Below are 18927 nucleotides of genomic sequence, written 5' to 3' on the forward strand. Positions count from 1 at the left end.
AAATGTAATGGCTTTTCCTTTTTTTTCAGAAATTTCGACCCAGACTGATTCACTTGAAAAGCAAGTTAAAATTGTTTATGTTATTCTTTTAGTTCCTCCCGTTTTGATTAATGCTTCAACGCAATTTGACCGATGATAAACCTATGCCTCATTGAAAATATTTTCTCGAGTTCGAAGTGGAATTAAAATCATGACCCAAACCATTTTTGCACATTTATTCTCGATTAAGGGGTTACGCCACCCTGAAATTTTCAAAAAAATTTATTTTTTTTTTTTGCTTAATTTCAAAGTTTATATTCTAACGAATATTTTGAGATGTCGCCGAAGACAATGTCTCACTAATTACAAAAGTTATGGTCATTAGAAGTCAGCGCGGTGGGGACGCGCCGAGAGCTGCTGGAAGCAGCGACTTTCTATTTTCGAATGGTCTAGGGGGCCCTTTCATGATTTAGGAAGGGTCCTTTTCATTGTATCCCTTCCATTCTTAAATAAAAAAAATTATGGCCCAGGAATTGCTGATTAAATAGTAAATTGAAAAATTTTCAAGTTATAATACACTAAAGTTATCCAATTTTTTATACGGTAATTTTAGCCAAAAAAAAAATGTCAATTTTTGAAGTGCTTCCATTTGCGTAAAAAATTTTTTTTTTTAAAATGGCTTCGTCACTCTGTTCAAAATTTATCACTTTTTAAGAAAAATATTGTTTTACTTGTTTCTGACAAAAATTGAACTGCCAATCATGTACACCATCAAGGAGTGCTCCGGAAAAATTGATCCACGCCAATAGTTATATCTCCGCCATTTTTAATTAAAAACAATTTTTTTTTAAATATTTATAAAGCTCAATATATGTACTAAAGCATCAATAAATGTAAAGAAGTCCTACCTGAAACAGTTTTATCAAAAAAATTCCTAAAAAACCATCCGATTTTCATGCGTTCAGGGTGGCGTAACCCCTTAAGCCGATTTATTCCCCCACGAAATTTGACATTTCGTTTGAAAACAGATACAACTTCTACTTTTAATAACAATTTTGTACCACTCATAAATGTTGTTATTCTGAAAAGAGATATGAATATACATAAGTTAATGACACTGATTTACCAGAGATTCCTAAAGACCCAATTGTTTGACGTCATGTTATCATTTAAGTTTCTCCCAGAACAAAAACCGTAGGAACTCAATTCTTTCTACGAGATTATGAGCCTTCAAAACCAAATGTTGAATTAACTAAAAAAGTAAATCCTTTTTCTTGTTGTCTAAGAAAACATTGGGACAATTCCCAAAACCACTTTTTCTTTACAATATTTGTATGTTTTAGTTCTTTTCCAACAGAATATGGCACTGGCTGGTTTAAATAACATGAAATAGGTAAACAAACATTTTTAACCACTTTTTCTCTAAACACAGACACTTTTTACAAAATAGGCCAACGTACAACGCGTAATCATCTTCTAACACTCAGTAATCCAAAAGATTGTTTAAATTCATGCAAAAACGCTGTTGTAAAATTGGAAAGTAATGTAATAACAGACAGTAAAAAGCAGATTACTGGCAGTCAACAGAAGAGAGCAGAAGCATGCAGCGAGCACAATAGTCCAGCTGTCATATTCTTAGCATTACATCACTTTCCAATTTTACATTTTACAACCGCGTTTTGGCTTGGATTAAAATTAATTTTGTCTCGTTACGATATTTCTACAATCCACAATCTTATTTCCGCGATGAAAATTTACATCTAGAGGTGACTTGAGGAAGAAATTTTCCGCAGAGAAGTGTTGAGCGGGTTGCCTACGTAAAGGATTAACAGTATGATAAAACAGGGCAGTAACTTTTATTTTGTTGAAAATTATAAAAATAATATTTGGTAATAATACAAATAAATATAGAAAACATAAATAAAGAGATTTATTAAAACAATTTCTTAATAACATTAAAAATTAAAATTGCTAACTAGTACCTCTAGAGGTACAATTTATTTTTAAAAAATTTCAATTTTTTTCATTTTTGATAAACCTATTTATTAAAATAATTTTTTAAAAAGATTAAAAATTAAAATTGATAATATTAGTAGGTATCTTTTGAGATATAATATATTGAATTGTGATAAATAAAAATTTATAAAATGACTAATGTGAAAAAATTTTGGAAAATTAAATTATACCTATTTATTAAATTTATTTATTTTAAAAAATTAGTTAATTAGTAATTGGAAAATTAGATAAAATTATTTATTATGTTCAAAAACTTGAAAAAAAGAATTAATTTATCACTTAGTTAGAAGTAGAGAATTGAGAAGAATGACAAATTTTTAACTTTTTACAGAAAATGTTAAATTATCAATATTTTGAATTACGTTTCTGTCCAATTCATGTGTATTCTTTTTTACGCAAAATTTTGTTGAAAATCAATTTTAATCAATTTTGTTTTAATATTTCTTTAATTCAAAATTTTTTTTTAATTCTGAAACACTATGTGGTAATAAGTTTAATTCCTGTCTATTTCGTTTTAATATTTAGAAATTTTTTAACTCAAAGTTATTTTATCTTAAAGTTTACAACACTTTGAGATCAGTACGTCTAAAATTCAGTATTTATAGTACAGTTTAGCTAGCTAAGCGGACAAGCTATTTGTCTCCGACAATGAAAGTTGAGGGTTCAAATCTTCGGACTAACACATTTTTTTCAGCTTAAAATATTAAAATGGTATTCAAAAGAATTAAACTAAACTTCTTTTCTACTTCTCCAAATGAAAACAAAAAAAAATTGTGGTCAGAAACAGAATTTAAAAAAATTAAAAATTCTTATTTATTCCTTACTTCTTACTGGGAAGCTATCTGAAGAAAGGGACCTGAGAAGCAAATCACATTAAGGTTATGTTAGTGTTACTTTTTTCTTGATTGAAAGTTTCTTTTTACTTATTGCAAAATAAAATCAGTACTTATTAAATACTTTAGCTGTAATGAAGACTTAAAGGGTTACTATAGATGTTTCAAAAAAGTTATTTTTTATTAGCTTAAAAAATTTTTCGTACTTTCTAGAATAAGCGACAAAAGGTTTTATACATGTCCGAAATCGATTTCATTGAAATTTCAAGCTTTTTAACAGTAGAAGAACTTTACCTTGCATAAAACATGAATTACTAGAATGGCTCCAGTGCCGCAATTTTGGAAAATTTATTAAAGAAAATTTGTAACTTTTTACTTGATAACATAAGATAATAACTAGTTAAATCATTGTTGCTTTATAGCATTTCCTTACATAAAAAAATTATTTTCGATTAAATAAACATTCAAAATTTTATTTTTTCAATTTAATAAACATTCGTCTGTTTAGTTTTTCGATAAAATAAACATTCGAATGTTTGGTTTTCGATTAAATAAACATTCACATATTTTGTTTTTCGACTAAATAAACATTCGAACATTTAGTTTTTTGATAAAATAAACATTCGATAAATAAACTTTTATTACTTGTGGTTTTTCTACTTTTTAGTATTTGATTCATTAGTGTTTCGATGTTTTGGGTTTTGGGGAGAAATCGTGCACCTGAAATTTTTTATTAATATGATAAAATATTTGAACAGAAAAAAGTAGATACCGACATCTATCGTGTTTTGCGCGTGGTAAACACGGTAACAAATGCGTCGGCAAAGTCACATTGTACATTACTACAAATGTATTGAGGATTTAGTAAACAAGTTGTTCATTTCATGACCATTTAGCTTCCTCAATATATAAATAAAAATTTGTGAAAATTAATAAAATATTAATAACAAAATATTAACATTAATATTAAATAAATTATGAAAAAAATACAAAATTTGAATTTTTTGTGAAAAAGAAAAATATTTATTAATGTTATAAATGTTGATAAAATATATACTTTGTATACATCAATCGATTCGTTTTCTTGTCAGGAATGTAATTTTGAGAAAAATTAATGAAAATATTGACAAATAAAAAAATTATTTCAAAAAATACCAAAAAAAAGTTTTCTGAATTTTAAAAAAATTGTATAAAAAAAAATTTTGTAGATATTTTTGAAAATCCTTTTGTCAGATTTTAGGTATTAATGACTGCAATAAACCTCTGAAATTTCAGGACAATCCATCAAAATTTGTCTAAGAAATTTGTACACAATTTTTGTGACATACACACACACACATACACACACACATACATCTGGACATTTGCTCAGAATTGAATATACATATGTTTTAGATGAAAATGAGTCCATATAACCTTCTTTTGAAAAATTGAAAATCGTCACGAATGCAAAGCTTCCTCATAAGGAAGCAAAAGGGAAATATTTTTATTATTAAGGTCAAATATTCTCAAAAAAATTAAAGTTGGTCGTGGGTCTTTCAATTTTTGTGAAACTTGGTATAAATGTAGTGTTTTATGACAAAAGATTTTAGGAAAAAAAGATTTAAAAAAATTTTTTAAATTGTGGATTTTACCGGGCATTAAACATTAAATACATTTTTTTTGAAAAACGAATAACTTTTATCTATTTAGTTAGATTTTGTTTATATTTTAGGTAATAATAGTTGATTATCTAACAATTTAAAGTCCAATTTAAAAAAAAATCCATAATTTGCCCGGAAAAAAGAAAATGCTTTCCTTTAAAATTATTTGACAATTAAAAGTATTTTGTAAGTGGATATTTATGTGTACTAAATTTTTTTATGAAATTATACATATTTCGAGAGGGAATCATATTGAACGCTACCTTTAGTGCTATTTTATTGCATTGGATTTTGAGATAGCATTATCTTAAATTAAAGAAAGGAATAGTATTGTCTTGCATTAATTTGTTAGTTAACTTCATCTTGCACTTGTTTTTCAAATAGATTTATACTGAACTGACGTTTGGAATAACATTATCTCGTCAGGAGGCGTCGATAAGATTGCTTCTCTCTCACTGCACCACTTCATGTCCTGCCAAATCAAAGTCAGTCTTGAATTTTCTTTACGAACGTTGAATTGCATTACGGAGTTGAATCTTGAGAAGCGTGTATAGCCGGAAGTGATTTTACGGACAGTGCGGAAAAGGTGCCGAATATTGTGAGAGTCGAGAGTTTTACATTGGAACCTCTGAGATAATCGATTTTGACCGTGAAACCCAAGATAAAACATGAAAGAAATAAATGCTCTCTCCTTAACTTAGATTTTTTCAAAGTAAAATATATCAAACATTCCAAATGAAAAATACAATTCTTAGTAATTTTTAGAAGAGAAGATGAAAGAAAATATAATATTTTTTGGTATTCTGTACTTCCATTCTTAAATTCTTAATTTTTAAAATAAATATATACTAATTTTTATTCCTATAAATATTATATAATAATATATTCATAACATATTTTCTTAAATGGGTGATTCTTCAGGATGTGGTCATACTTGACAAAATTAATTTAAAAAAAAAATTTTTAATTAAATTTTTCCTTATAAATCTTATCAATTAGTATTAAAATAAATTAATCAATAAGTATTTAAGCTTAACTTTATTGTTTAAGTCCTGAGTGAAGAATTTCTGAAATTATTAAGCGTCCTCACACTAACTGGACGGCCCAATTTTAAATGTGGAGGTTACGATATAGAATTTAAAATTAAATACTTCAATTTAATTAATTTGTGAATGTTATACAGTTGTAGAATAAATTAAATAAATAATACCTGAACATTTAAAACACAAAAAAACACTCAATGGTAAAAAAGAACATCTACGTTGGAGAAACGTCCCTAAAAAGTTTCTTCTTTTTTTAATTATGTCAAATTAACATTTTAAAAGCGTTTCATGTTCCAGAAATTCCTTTTTTACATTATTTAAGCATAAATATCATTTTTTAATTTTATACCACAAGTTATTAGTAAAAATATGTTATAATTAGTAAAATCATTGTAAAATCATACATTCGTAAACTCCGGTTTTACAAAAATAAAATCGGGGAAAACTTTAAAAAGTGATTTTTGTTAAAATTATTTGTAAAAATCGGAATTAGATACATAGAAATTATACCTTTTGAGTTTATCTTCCAAGTAGTGAAATTCAAAATATTTTTTATATCAATCATGTATATAAAAAAGATTCCTGATCTTGGCTAGTCCCATGAGAAGAACTGCAAAAAGTGCATTTTTTGAGGTAAATTGGAATTTTTTGAAGGTACATAAAATAAAAACATGCTTCTTTCGCTTTCGATATTGATAAACATAAGAATTGAGAATAACTCTACAAAATTACACAATGTTTCCAGAAGATTCTCAGGTACAATTCCTGGAAATTTCCGGAAGTAATTCTTGGAGTTTTTTTTATATTTTTCTAGAAAATCACTTAAAAATGACATAAATGTATAAATATATTATCTATATTTACATATCTTTTATATTTATTTAACCCATTAAGGACCAGACGGACGAAAAATTTCAATTGACTTTGAGGACCTCGTTTTTTAATAAAATGCATATATAAAAATTGACACATACCATTTTTAATGTAAAATTTACTCCTCTTTCAGATTCTGATGTTAAAATTTGTTTATACCAAATTGTTAAAAAGTTATTAACCATTTTTTCCAAAAAAACAAGATTTTTCGAGAAAAAATTTCATGTCAGACGTATTTTCACCTGAAAAAAGTAGGTGGATACTCTCAAAAGCTCAAAATATCGCGTCCATGGACCCTCAGCTACAAAACCCTGAAGCGACCAATTTTTTTTTTAAAATGGCGGACGCTAATATGGCGGCTAAAACTAAAAAAATGACTCACATATAAAACATAGTGCTCCAACTTTTTCAAGTCACTGAAAACGCCTGAAACTCGTTACTCGGGGGTTCTTGGGGTCGCTGATTACGAATATGACATCAGTTTTCAAAAATGCAAAATGGCGGATCCAATATGGCGGATCAGTTTTGAAAAAAAATTTGGATTCACCTGAAAATCTCTACTCGGGGGTTCTTGGGGTCGCTGATTACGAATATGATGTAATCAGTTTCCAAATCAGCGACCTCAAAAACTCTGAACTAGAATTTTAAAAAACTGACATAAGATTTGTAATCAGTGACCTTAAAAACCCAGAAGTATACAGTTTTAAGTCAATCAGGATAATTTTTTAAAAATTCTGCCATATTGGAACTGTCATTTTAAATTTTGAAGAACTTACACCGAATTTATAATCAGTGATCCCAAAAACACCCGAGTGACGAGTTTTGATCAAATTCGACATTTTAACACTTAAAGCGCAAACATACACGGAAAGAAAAAACAAGGTTTTTCCCCCTGAAAAAATATACATTTAACGCTTGAAAATTATCGCAGGACGCTCACGGTTTTCCCGGTGAGATTCTTGCAACGAGCTTAGGCCAATATGGGCTAAGGCGTAGCCAAACCGCTAAACGCAAGAAATTCATCAGGAAATCGGGTGAAACTGCTACCTGAAAAAGGCATGAATTGAAGTCACGGGGAAAAGCCTTGTTTTTTCTCTCTGTGTAGGAATCCATCCTTAAACCTCACACTGGGTGTGCGACACCCGGGAGATTTACTGTGTGCTCTCCAAGCTAGAATAGGATATTATCTTTTATAAAAATTATCTTATGTAGTTCAGTACATCTATTTTGAAGAAAAAAAGGTTTCATAATGATTCATTTAATCTTAATAACTAAAAAAAAAATTTATTAAACTACTGAAATTACTTTAAACCGATAACTGGACATCAGCCACATAGAAATTTTTCGCCGTCAACTTCATAAAGTTATGAAATACACAAAGACACTCGGAAGAAAAACGTCACTTATGGAAAATAATGTTAAGTACAAAATGTACCTTCCAATAGCGATACATGTTCAATTTTTACGAAAAACCCCCGAGTAGAGTTTCAGGTCAATCCAATTAATTTTTACAAAACTTATCCGCCATATTGGATCCGTCATTTTGAATTTTTGAAAACTGACATCATATTCGTAATCAGCAACCCTAAAAACTTCCGAGTAGAGATTTTCAGGTGAATCCAAATGTTTTTTTTTAAATGATCCGCCATATTGGATCCGACATTTTGAATTTTTGAAAAAATGACATCATGTTCGTAATCAGCGACCCCAAGAACCCCAGAGTAGAGAGTTTCAGGTGAATCCAATTAATTTTTACGAAACTCGTCCGCCATATTGGATTCGCAATTTTGAATTTTTAAAAACTGACATCATATTCGTAATCAGCGACCCCAAGAACCCCCAAGTAGAGATTTTTAGGTAAATTCAATTTTTTTTTCAAAACTGATCCGCCATATTGAATCCGCCATTTTGCATTTTTGAAAACTGATATCATATTCGTAATCAGCGACCCCACGAACCCCTGAGTAGAGAATTTCAGGTGAATCCAATTAATTTTTACAAAACTCGTTCGCCATATTGGATCCGCCATTTTGAATTTTTGAAAACTGACATCATATTCGTAATCAGCGACCCCAAGAACCCCCGAGTAACAAGTTTCAGGCGTTTTTAGTGACTTGAAAAAGTTGGAGCACTATGTTTCATATGTGAGTCATTTTTTTAGTTTTAGCCGCCATATTAGCGTCCGCCATTTTGAAAAAAAATTGGTCGCTCCAGGGTTTTGTAGCTGAGGGTCCATGGACGTGATATTTTGAGTTTTTAAGAGTATCCAGCTACTTTTTTCAGGTGAAAATACGTCTGAAATGAAATTTTTTTTCGAAAAATCGTGTTTTTTTGGAAAAAATTGTTTATAACTTTTTAACAATTTAGTATAAAGAAATTTTAATAGCAGAATCTGATAGAGGAGAAAATTTTACATTAAAAATGGTATGTGTCAATTTTTATATAAGCATTTTAATAAAAAACGAGGTCCTCAAAGTTAATTGAAATTTTTCGTCCGTCTGGTCCTTAATGGGTTAATAAAATAATATCTTCTGACATTTTTACGAGTTTATTGGTAATGCTTGTTTCTGTGTTATTAAACTGATGTAATAATTTTTAATTTCTGAGACAACCCGACAATAATATCCCAATGGAAAATTGCCAATGGTCACCAATGGCTAAAAAATGTCCAATATTGGCCGCCAACAGTTTTTTCAATATTGGTAACCAATATTGGACTATTATTGATAAAGTTTTGGAATGATCGCGTCTTTGCAAAGCATTAACAGCCAATATTGGATCAATATTGGTTGCCAAGACAAATGCCGAACTTTCCAAGCTTTGGTTATTCACTGCTAACAAATATTAAATCAATATTAATAACCAATTATTTACTAATGCTTTAAAATAAAATTAATGCTTGGTTACTGACTGACACTTTCATCTAAACTAAATTTAATTATCACTTACACTGTCACTTTTTCCAAAACTAAATTTAATTTTTATTTACACTTACAATTTTACAAAAACTAAACTTAATTTTCACTTACACTCTCACTTTCATTCAAGCAAAACTAAAATTAATAAATTAAATAAAAGCAAAGAGCTACCATTTCTCCATTCAACTCTTGAGAAACTTTCGCCTTGCGCAAAGCTCCGCCACGCAGTGCGGAAAAAATATACCTTGTTTATTGTTTCGATTTTCCATAAAAAAACTATGGGTCATTATCGTACCGCCCTTTTATTTTGCTTTTATTTAATTGATTAATTTTAGTTTTGTTGTGAATGAAAATAAGAGTGTAAGTGAAATTAATTAAGTTTTGGTAAAAATGTAAAGTAATTTTTAGTATTAATAAAAGTGAAGTGAGAGTGTAAGTGAAAATTAAATTTAGTTTTGGAAAAAGTGAAACTGTACGGAAAAATTAAATTTAGTTTCGGAAAAAGTGAAAGCGTAACTGAGTAACTACATACTCACTTACACTTTCACTTTATCCGACACGAAATTCATAATTATCTCGATTGTTTTGACTTCCAACACGAAGAGGAATATTCAATTCAACGCCAACTTTTTGCGCTGTTTCATTGGCTTTATTGAAAATTACACTGAATCTCTCATTTGAGTCAATCAATTTCCTGATACAAATTATTTGCGTAACACAGGCCAAATAAATTTAATTCAATTTACTTTCCAAGAATCAGACAATACTTTTCCGAAGGTTTTCGACGTGCTAGATCCGAATTCGGCCTCAAAATAGACCCTGCACGTCAGATTTTCAAGATATTTTAACGTAAAAGTGCAAAAAACCTGTTTTTAGTTATATTTAATGTCATTTAACATTAAGAGATAATTTTTTTTCTAAAAGGTCAATATTGCATCTAAAATCGCTACTCTTCCCCTTTAAGGGGACTTTCTGGTTTAGAATTTCAAAAAAATCGATTTTTTTTTTGCTTAAAAATGTTCCTTAGTATCATAGAATTACTGTCCCAAAACGATTTTTAAAAAATATGTACAAAAACAAAAGTTATAACAATATTTATGACGGTATGTATTTCAACAACAATCTACAGTTATCTTATTTACATATTTGGTGTTCCTCTTTTATTGATATTAGCTTGAAACATGTTACTCGAGGGTTTTTGGGGTCGCTGATTACGAATTTGATGTCAGTTTTTGAAAATACAAAATGGCGGATCCAACATGGCGGACGAAAAAATAAAAATTCAACCGGATTTGCTTAAAACTTGTTACTCGGAGGTTTTTGGGGTCGCTGATTACGAATTTGATGTCAGTTTTTGAAAATACAAAATGGCGGATCTAATAAGGCGGACAAAGATTAAGAAATTAATTAAATTTAGTTGAAAATGGTTACTTGTGGCCTCTTGAGATTGCTAGTTATGAATATAGGCACAAAACATCAACGTTCTAGTTTTAAGCAAATCCGGTTGAATTTTTATTTTTTCGTCCGCCATATTAGATCCGCCATTTTGTATTTTCAAAAACTAACATCAAATTTGTAATTAGCGACCCCAAAAACCCCCGAGTAACAAGCTTTAAGCAAATCCGGTTGAATTTTTATTTTTTCGTCCGCCATATTGGATCCGCCATTTTGTATTTTCAAAAACTAACATCAAATTCGTAATCAGCGACCCCAAAAACCCCCGAGTAGCAAGTTTTAAGCAAATCCGGTTGAATTTTTATTTTTTCGTCCGCCATATTGGATCCGCCATTTTGGATTTTCCAAAACGGACATCAAATTCGTAATCAGCGACCCCAAAAACAGCGGGATACGAAGTTCTGTTGTAATAAAAATTTGTTTGATATTCATGACTCAATGAATTATGTTATGAAAATTTTAAACGCGTTTTTCTCGAAAACTCATTTTTTAAACTGGTACAGAGCTTTTCTCGAAATCTACCGAACCGATTTTGAAATCCCAAAAATTTTTCGATTCTTTATTTAAAAAACTGGTGCCTAACGTACCAAAAAAAGGTATCTTTTGGAAGACGCCACCTACAGCTATGAAATTGAACTAAATACACTCAAACATATTTTATAAATTTTCTCTACGCAATGTGCTACAATGTCCAAAAATAGTTTTTACAATTTCTTTAATACTGTTCTTACAATAAAAGTTTTAAAACCTTCCTTTTTTGTCAATTCTAAACCAGAAAGTCCCCTTAATATCTATTTTGAAAATTTAAAAAATTTTCATTTGTCTCTGAGTAATCGTTCATTGAATTTTCTGAGTTTATCAAATTCTTCGAAAACTGAGTAGAAACAGAAAAAACTTCGATAATAAAGAAGAATATACCTCCAAACGTCTAAATTTTAAATAGTTCTGAGGATTGTCGATATAACTAAATACGAATTTGATGTCAGATTTGTAATCAATTTTTAAAAAATTGTCTGCTATATTGTATCCGCCATTTTGAATTTTGTAAATCTGACATAGAATTCGTATTCAGTTATATCGAAAATCCTCAGAACTATTTAAGATTTAGAGGAGTGACCAGAGAGAGAAATTTCTGACGCAGAAATGCGAAAGCAATATTTCGAATTTTTAATGAAGGATGAGGAGTAATTTGCTGCTCCTGATCCTTATCCTGATGATGCGAAAAACCTACCACATGCATCAGATACTACAATATTTCAAGAGGAGGCAGAATGCCTTAGAGCGTCGGCATTAGAAGACGAGATCTTGGAACACCAGTTGTCAACAGGGACAAGGCTAAATTCATGGAGGTATAATTTTATAAAGAAACTATGCTTCACATTCGCTACCTTGCGAAATGTGAACTATGAAGACTTTATAAAATTATACCTTTATTCGCCTGCCCTGTTCTTTTAAACAACAATAAGTTGTTTGTCGATAACAGATTATATATTTCTGTGGAATATAATTTTCCATTCCCCAAAAATCAAGGAGATCTTAAATTTTTTAATGTAATTGGAAAAGGAGAATAAGTGGGAAACAAAAATAAAGTTTACGAACTTTCTAAAAAAAATGATGAATATCCGAAAAAACAAGTTCACAATGAATAGCGAAATTAGTGTACATTCTGGCTGCTTATCTTCGTTGGTTTCGGCATTTAAAATATATATACCTACTCAAGCACTTCAGCACGAGAAGGTCGAAGAAAAGTCTCAAAAGTGCATACAATGTTTTTTCTGCTAAAAGACCTATTGCTGGTGAAGGAACAGTAGTGTAAATTGATGAATGCAGAATCGGGAGGCGTAAATATGAACGTGGTAGAGTGAAGGAAGGCTCGTGGATTCTGGGATTCATAGAACGACGTAGCTCTGAAAAGTATCTGTTGGAAATCTGTCCTGAAAACAAAAAGGATAAGCAAACATTGTTAACTTTGATTAAAAAAAACATGTGTTAGTAGGGACAGAGATCCACACCGACTGCTGGAAAGGCTATTTCGATTAAGAATCCCATGGGTATGTGCACCAAACTGTTAATCATTTCATAGAATTTGTTAACAGTGAAACTGGTGCACATACCCAAAACACTGAGTCTTCCTGGAGGTCAATGAGACGGTTTTGATCTCGCGGCAGGATACGCAAAGAATATACTATTTCAAAATATTGTTCCCTGGGAAAAATTCCCTAGAAGTTTAATAGCGGCATGTAAAGAAGAAAAGAAACCATTACCAAGAGATAGGTGAAAAATGGTGGATGATATTGTAGACTACATGATATATGACATGAAAGATGATCGACGAAAAATTGCCAATGGGATTGGCAAAAAGATGGTCAGTGAATATCGACAATCATTTGCTGACCGCATTAGTGGTAAAATTTTAGGTAACGGTTCTGAATCTCTAATAAATTAAATTTATACAAAAATTAATTATTATAACAGAACGAAAGATGAAAAAATTTCAAAGGGAGAAAAAGATGTGCTCAAAATCAGAGTATAAATTTGATGAATATGCGTGCGTAGCTTACCAACCGCTATTTACAGAAGCAGAAAGTGGAAAACCACAAAACGATAAAAAAGATGAACACTTATTACTCGCTACAAAACCCAAGAGAGACATCTCTTGGATAAATTTTTTTTAAAAGAATCATACACCTTACAGAGATACAATTTTAACCTGCGAAATGGGGTGATTTTTGATGTTTTGCAAGAGTGGCCATTGATCAAGAAACCTCAATACTTTTTAGAGCATGTGGATAATTTAATGGGCAAAAGTATGCAAAGAACATTCCAAGAAAACCTTGATAAATTCAATTACATTGTCCATCAATTTATGACCGGTCACATGCTTAAAATGTTGAAGAAAAAAAACTGCAGTCTAATGAAATTAGTACACTTTTAACTGAATCTAAAAATGCTTCCGATAATTTGGGAAGCGAAACACCTAAAACTTTAGTAATTTTCCAATTAATAATACACTACTTTTAAGAGTGTCTAGATAAACTCTACATTTAAACAAAAGTAAGTAACGTACAATAGGCACACTTTTTATAAACCATGTTATTCTTCTGTTTTATATTTCATCTAAAGATGATATTACTTTTATATTATGTATCTAAAAATGGTAATGTTAATTTACAGAATGCATTGGGAGATGATTAAGTAGGTGCCATTTTAAAAGATACAATGACGCCAACACTAATTATTATTGAGGGTATTAATAAATAATTATTCTTTAAATATAAATAATTAAATATTCTGTACATACTTTAAATCATACGGAAATATTATTACATAAATAATCTTAAAATTCAGCACCTGTTTTTCATAATATTCATAAATAATATGTTAATAATTTATATTTTGCAGGACAATCATTGTTTGATGAAAACTGCAAATGTGTAGTCGACATTGAAAAAAAATGTTGCTTTAAAAGCAAACAAGTGTTAACAGGATTCTTAGTACTTTTTTCTGCATATTATGTTTGTAATCTAACCTATTATAAAGATATTGCAAAATGTATGGAATTTATCCAAAGGTATATTTTTTGTAATGATAATTTAACAAACAACACAAATCATATGTATTTTTATGATACAATAATTTTTAATTTTTTGTATTGCAGAGTTTTTTTCTGCCTAAATCTAGATAACAGTATCATAAATAATAACCAAACAAAAAGGAAGAATGGTTTATTTAATGATGGAGTGAAAAAGTTGTGGGATGCGATACAGGAGTTAATTACTATTACATATAGTACCATACAATTAAAATAGAACTTGATATAAATAAGTACATTGTTTTCTTTTCTTGTAAAAATTTTATCTACAAATTTATAGATTATTCACATTTTTTAGAGATATTTTTTATCTCTAAAAAAATATGAATAATAATCTTTAAATAATAAGTAGGGGAGAGTGGGGCAAACCGGCTTGGTGGGTAAACCGGCCATGGGTCAATATCTCCGAAATAGCGAAATGGTCAAAAGTTTTGTTTACAAATTTAAAACAACCATGTGTAGTATATTTTATTTTTTCAATTTGACAATTTTTACTTTTGTTTGTGTAACGCTTGGAGCAAAAGTTTTTTTTTAGTTTTTTTCTATACTTTTACGAATTTTTTCTTAAGGGATTTTTGAGGAAATCGTGTAATATTTCCAAATATTAGGTCTTGGGTTTTGAAAGTACACGCCTCAGGAATATTTACCACCAAAAACTTTGATGAATTTGCAAAGCGTTTCTTTTTGACAAACATTTATTCTTAAAATGGTCCTGTGGGGCAAACCGGCCATAGGATATTTCCATTGAATTAAAGTTTCATAAAAATTATTTTTAAATAAAATGTTTCTTTCCTTAAAATATTTACTTACAATGAAAAATAATTGTCTTCCAATAAGAATTGGACCCTTTAATATTGTTTCTCTGATAATATCAAAATTTTTTTTTGTTATTAAAAAAATGATTTATTTAATTAAAATTCAATCCTGTATTATTATATACATTATTACAACCATTGTTCACATGATTCTTTATGTTTATTGTCATTGTATATTATACAAATGCAATATTGTAGATAAAAAAACCCAACTGACCGGTTTGCCCCGTGGGGTGGCCGGTTTACCCCAGGGGGTGAGGCAAACCGGCCCGTTTGTAAATTTTTTAAAAGTTAACACAGCAACTAAACAATAAAAGATGAAGTATAGGTGCCTCTGGGAAAAACTTGCGCAATTAAATGATCTTTTAAACAAGCCATCGAAAAATAAAATCGGTTGATTCGTTTAGTCACAAGAGTCAAAAAACCGTAGGTATGGCCGGTTTGCCCCACTCTCCCCTACATTGTTTTCTTTTTTTGTAAAAATTTTATCTACAAATTTATATATTATTCACATTTTTAGAGATATTTTTTTTTCTAAAAAAATATGAATAATCTATAAATTTGTAGATAAAATTTTTACAAGAAAATAAAACAATGTACTTATTTATATCAAGTTCAATTTTAATTGTATGCTAATTTATGTAATAGTATAGTTATAATAGCGTTTGTTTGTTTCTTTTTACCTATGTAAATAATAAATAATTAAAAAAAGACAAATAAGAATTTAATTAACTAATTCATCGAATTATTAGGTTAAATTAAATCCAATGATATTGTGAATAGACAAAACTCAATTGTAAAATAACGAAAAAGAATACTGCAAAATTACAGCACGACATGGCAAATTCATAACACTGCACTGTAACATATCAGTAAAAAATATCATGAATTTACAGCACCGAATTGTGAATCTACATAATTATACAGTAAATTTACATCAAACGATACTATGAATGTACAGTACCAAAAAAAAGTTTACAGCACTACAGTGTAAAATTACAGTAAATAATATTGTGAATTCTCAGTCTTTTACTGTAAACATACAGAAAAATATACTGTAAATTTACACTAGTCCAAAGTGAATTTACAGTACCGTATTGTGAGTTCTCAGAATTTTACTTTAAATATAGGGGAAGTGCGCCGGTTGTGGGCACCCCTACGTAAACTTCGACGCCAAACAGACTTTACTGATCTTAGTATTGCAAGTCGTGTTCGTTAACAATACGGACTTTTCGTATTGATAACGAAAAAAATATATGCATTTGTGTAATAACTGTGAGCATAATAAAGAAAATTTGCATTTAATAAATAAAAAAATAATTTTGTATTGTTTTCGAAGAGCAACATATGGGTGTAGATTCGTTCAGAAAAAAGGGTTTAATTTTTTTTGCAGTGTTGTCATTATATTTTGTGATTTACCTTCGTGTTTAACCAAAATCTTGCATCACAAAATGTGATAATCTTTTTAAAAAATGACTGTCATTCCCGGTTGTGGGCACCTTTATGTTAAGGAGGCTCTACCATCTGACAATGATGTGGACTACTGTCTCATCTATCTAAACTTTCTGCTAAGAAAAGTGACAGCCGCAAACTCCATTAAATGCGATGAATATAGTCGTTCAGTGCATTAGAAGTTCGTTATGGTTTGCGTACTAGCTACTTCACATGCAAGCATTATGCTTTTGTTAGCGATGAGCATAGTGTAAAAACGTGTCATCATTTTTGTTCTTTATCCCGGCAAAGTCTCTTAAAATAAAGAAACTTTCATTTCTTCTTTATTTGTGTTAATTTCTTTTAATATTTTTCCATTTTTAACGGATTTTTCAAGGGTGCCCACAACCGGGTACAAAAATTTTTTTGTTAAAAAATTTCCATTTCACTAAATTTCTAATAAAACTTTTTTATTTAAAGGAATAAATTTAATTCCTTCACTGACAGTCACCTTAGACCTCTAGCTTTAAATGAAAAAAATAAACGTCAATTCTGAGTTGCCATGTTTTCCAAATCGCAGCTGAAGTGGCAGGTTTCTCACGTGTTTTTTGAAACGGTACGTTTTTCACGACTAGTCTGAATTGGCACCTTTCTGCACCCAACCGACAATTTACAGAAAGAAATACTGTAAATTCACAGAATTCTTCAGCGAATTTACAACACTATACTGTCAAATTGTAACCCCCGCCAATTGTTTTCCACTGCCGAACATCATTGATCTCTTCGATGTGCTAGGATTAGTAGATGCTTATCCACTGCCAGACATGATTGACATCATAGATATGTTCGGTAGACCTTGTCGTGGTGGCGGGGCTTTTCACTAAAGGGCAACCGAACAGCAAGAAAAATGGATTTACAAAATTCAGAGAAGGTACTCCATGTGAGCAGGCCGGAAATGGGAAATCTCACCATCGGTCCTAGAACTGATGCTCAAGTGCGCGCGGATTAAAATGCAATTGTTAAAGAAGATGTTTTTTGAGGTAACGCTAGAAGCTTTTTTTTAAATTATTAATTTTACAATAACAAATTAATCAATTTTTATAGCGAAAATCGACTTTTTGGTTTTTAAGTGCTACGAAAAATCGAAAAATAAAAAAAAACCGCCCAACGTTACCTCAAAAAACATCTTCAACAAATGCACTTTGATATTTTTGTTTTCGATGATTCTATTGCGAGTTAGAGTGTACATCGCAAATAAATTGTTTTGGAGGATTAGTTGTAAACCGAAAATAACACTTGCCACAAAGTAATTGAACATATACTTATTTTATGAAATTACTTACAAGTTAGTGTAAATTGCCAAAAGCTTTTTTTAATATGATGAACCGACGATCATTCCAACTGTGTGCATAGAATACTTGAAATGACAACAAATTATTATCAATCGCTAAAAATACATAATCTTCAGTAATTTCAACTTCGTATGCCATTACCAAAACATTGTGTTCAATTGTTTTTACTATGCGGCATGCGAGAATTAGATTATTATCCCTATATACAACTGAGTGTAATGCAACGAACTTAGGCAAATTTTGCTCACTGTAACGAGCAGCTAAAAAACACTTTGAATAGACGTATTTTACACCATTTAATTTTACCCAGTTAGCTATTTCTAGACGTCTCACATTTGGAAAGAGTGCATTAAATGGGAGTAAATTGATAGGAACCCACTTTGTTGGACCTTCAGTCCACGGCAGGTTTTTATATTTTCGCATACATTGAGCAATTCATTTGAAAAATTGGTGCTTTGATTCCGCTCTCATTGTTTTGTACTGGTTTAATAGTCCAAATCTTAATATATGTCTGACACGATGTACTAATAAATGTTATTTTGGAGTTAAATGTCTCATAAATCATTTGAAACGTCTCGAGATATTCAGATATGCAGCCACCCAAGTATCCTAGCATTGACTGTTCGATTTTATCCGCATGAGCTATCAGTATAATCTCCAACATTTTCAAATAATTATCCATCGGAGGCCATCCTGGAACAACTTTGTCTGAAAGAATTAATGGCAGCATTGTCACTAATTGGGACATTTGTGAAGCCGTCTGCTTGAAGCCACTGGATGGATCTAATTTGTGGTTTTCTTTGATGGGAAAAGGTTTCGAAGATTTTTACGCATACCCGTAATCAAACTGTGCTATTCTTTGGTTTAGTGTAAGAAGCGTTATTAAAGTTTAGTATAACAAGTTTCTCTCAAAAATAATTTTGTTGTTATAATGCAAATTCCCAGCCAATCATCATGTGTCAAATCCGGCGGTGTAA

The 18927-nt window shown here is 30.1% G+C and overlaps 2 protein-coding genes across 5 annotated transcripts in view; one reads left to right on the forward strand and one right to left on the reverse strand.

Annotated features, from left to right (window-relative positions):
- The window catches only part of LOC122498819, a 40219-nt gene that overhangs the window by 18003 nt on the left and 3289 nt on the right, over nt 1–18927 (reverse strand). For 2 of the 4 annotated variants that reach the window (XM_043606756.1, XM_043606753.1), the window contains exon 2: nt 6025–6124. The exons of the other annotated variants lie outside the window; for them this stretch is intronic. The gene's annotated coding sequence lies outside the window, so the exon portion shown is untranslated. The remainder of the gene's footprint in view (nt 1–6024; nt 6125–18927) is intronic. 4 annotated transcript variants of the gene reach the window in all.
- The window catches only part of LOC122498818 (probable serine/threonine-protein kinase clkA), a 56114-nt gene continuing 43232 nt past the window's right edge, over nt 6046–18927 (forward strand). Inside the window, exon 1 of the mRNA XM_043606752.1 lies at nt 6046–6147. The gene's annotated coding sequence lies outside the window, so the exon portion shown is untranslated. The remainder of the gene's footprint in view (nt 6148–18927) is intronic.

This window comes from Leptopilina heterotoma, unplaced genomic scaffold, assembly GCF_015476425.1.
Source record: "Leptopilina heterotoma isolate Lh14 unplaced genomic scaffold, ASM1547642v1 Lhet_16, whole genome shotgun sequence".
NCBI classification, from domain to species: Eukaryota; Metazoa; Arthropoda; class Insecta; order Hymenoptera; family Figitidae; genus Leptopilina; species Leptopilina heterotoma.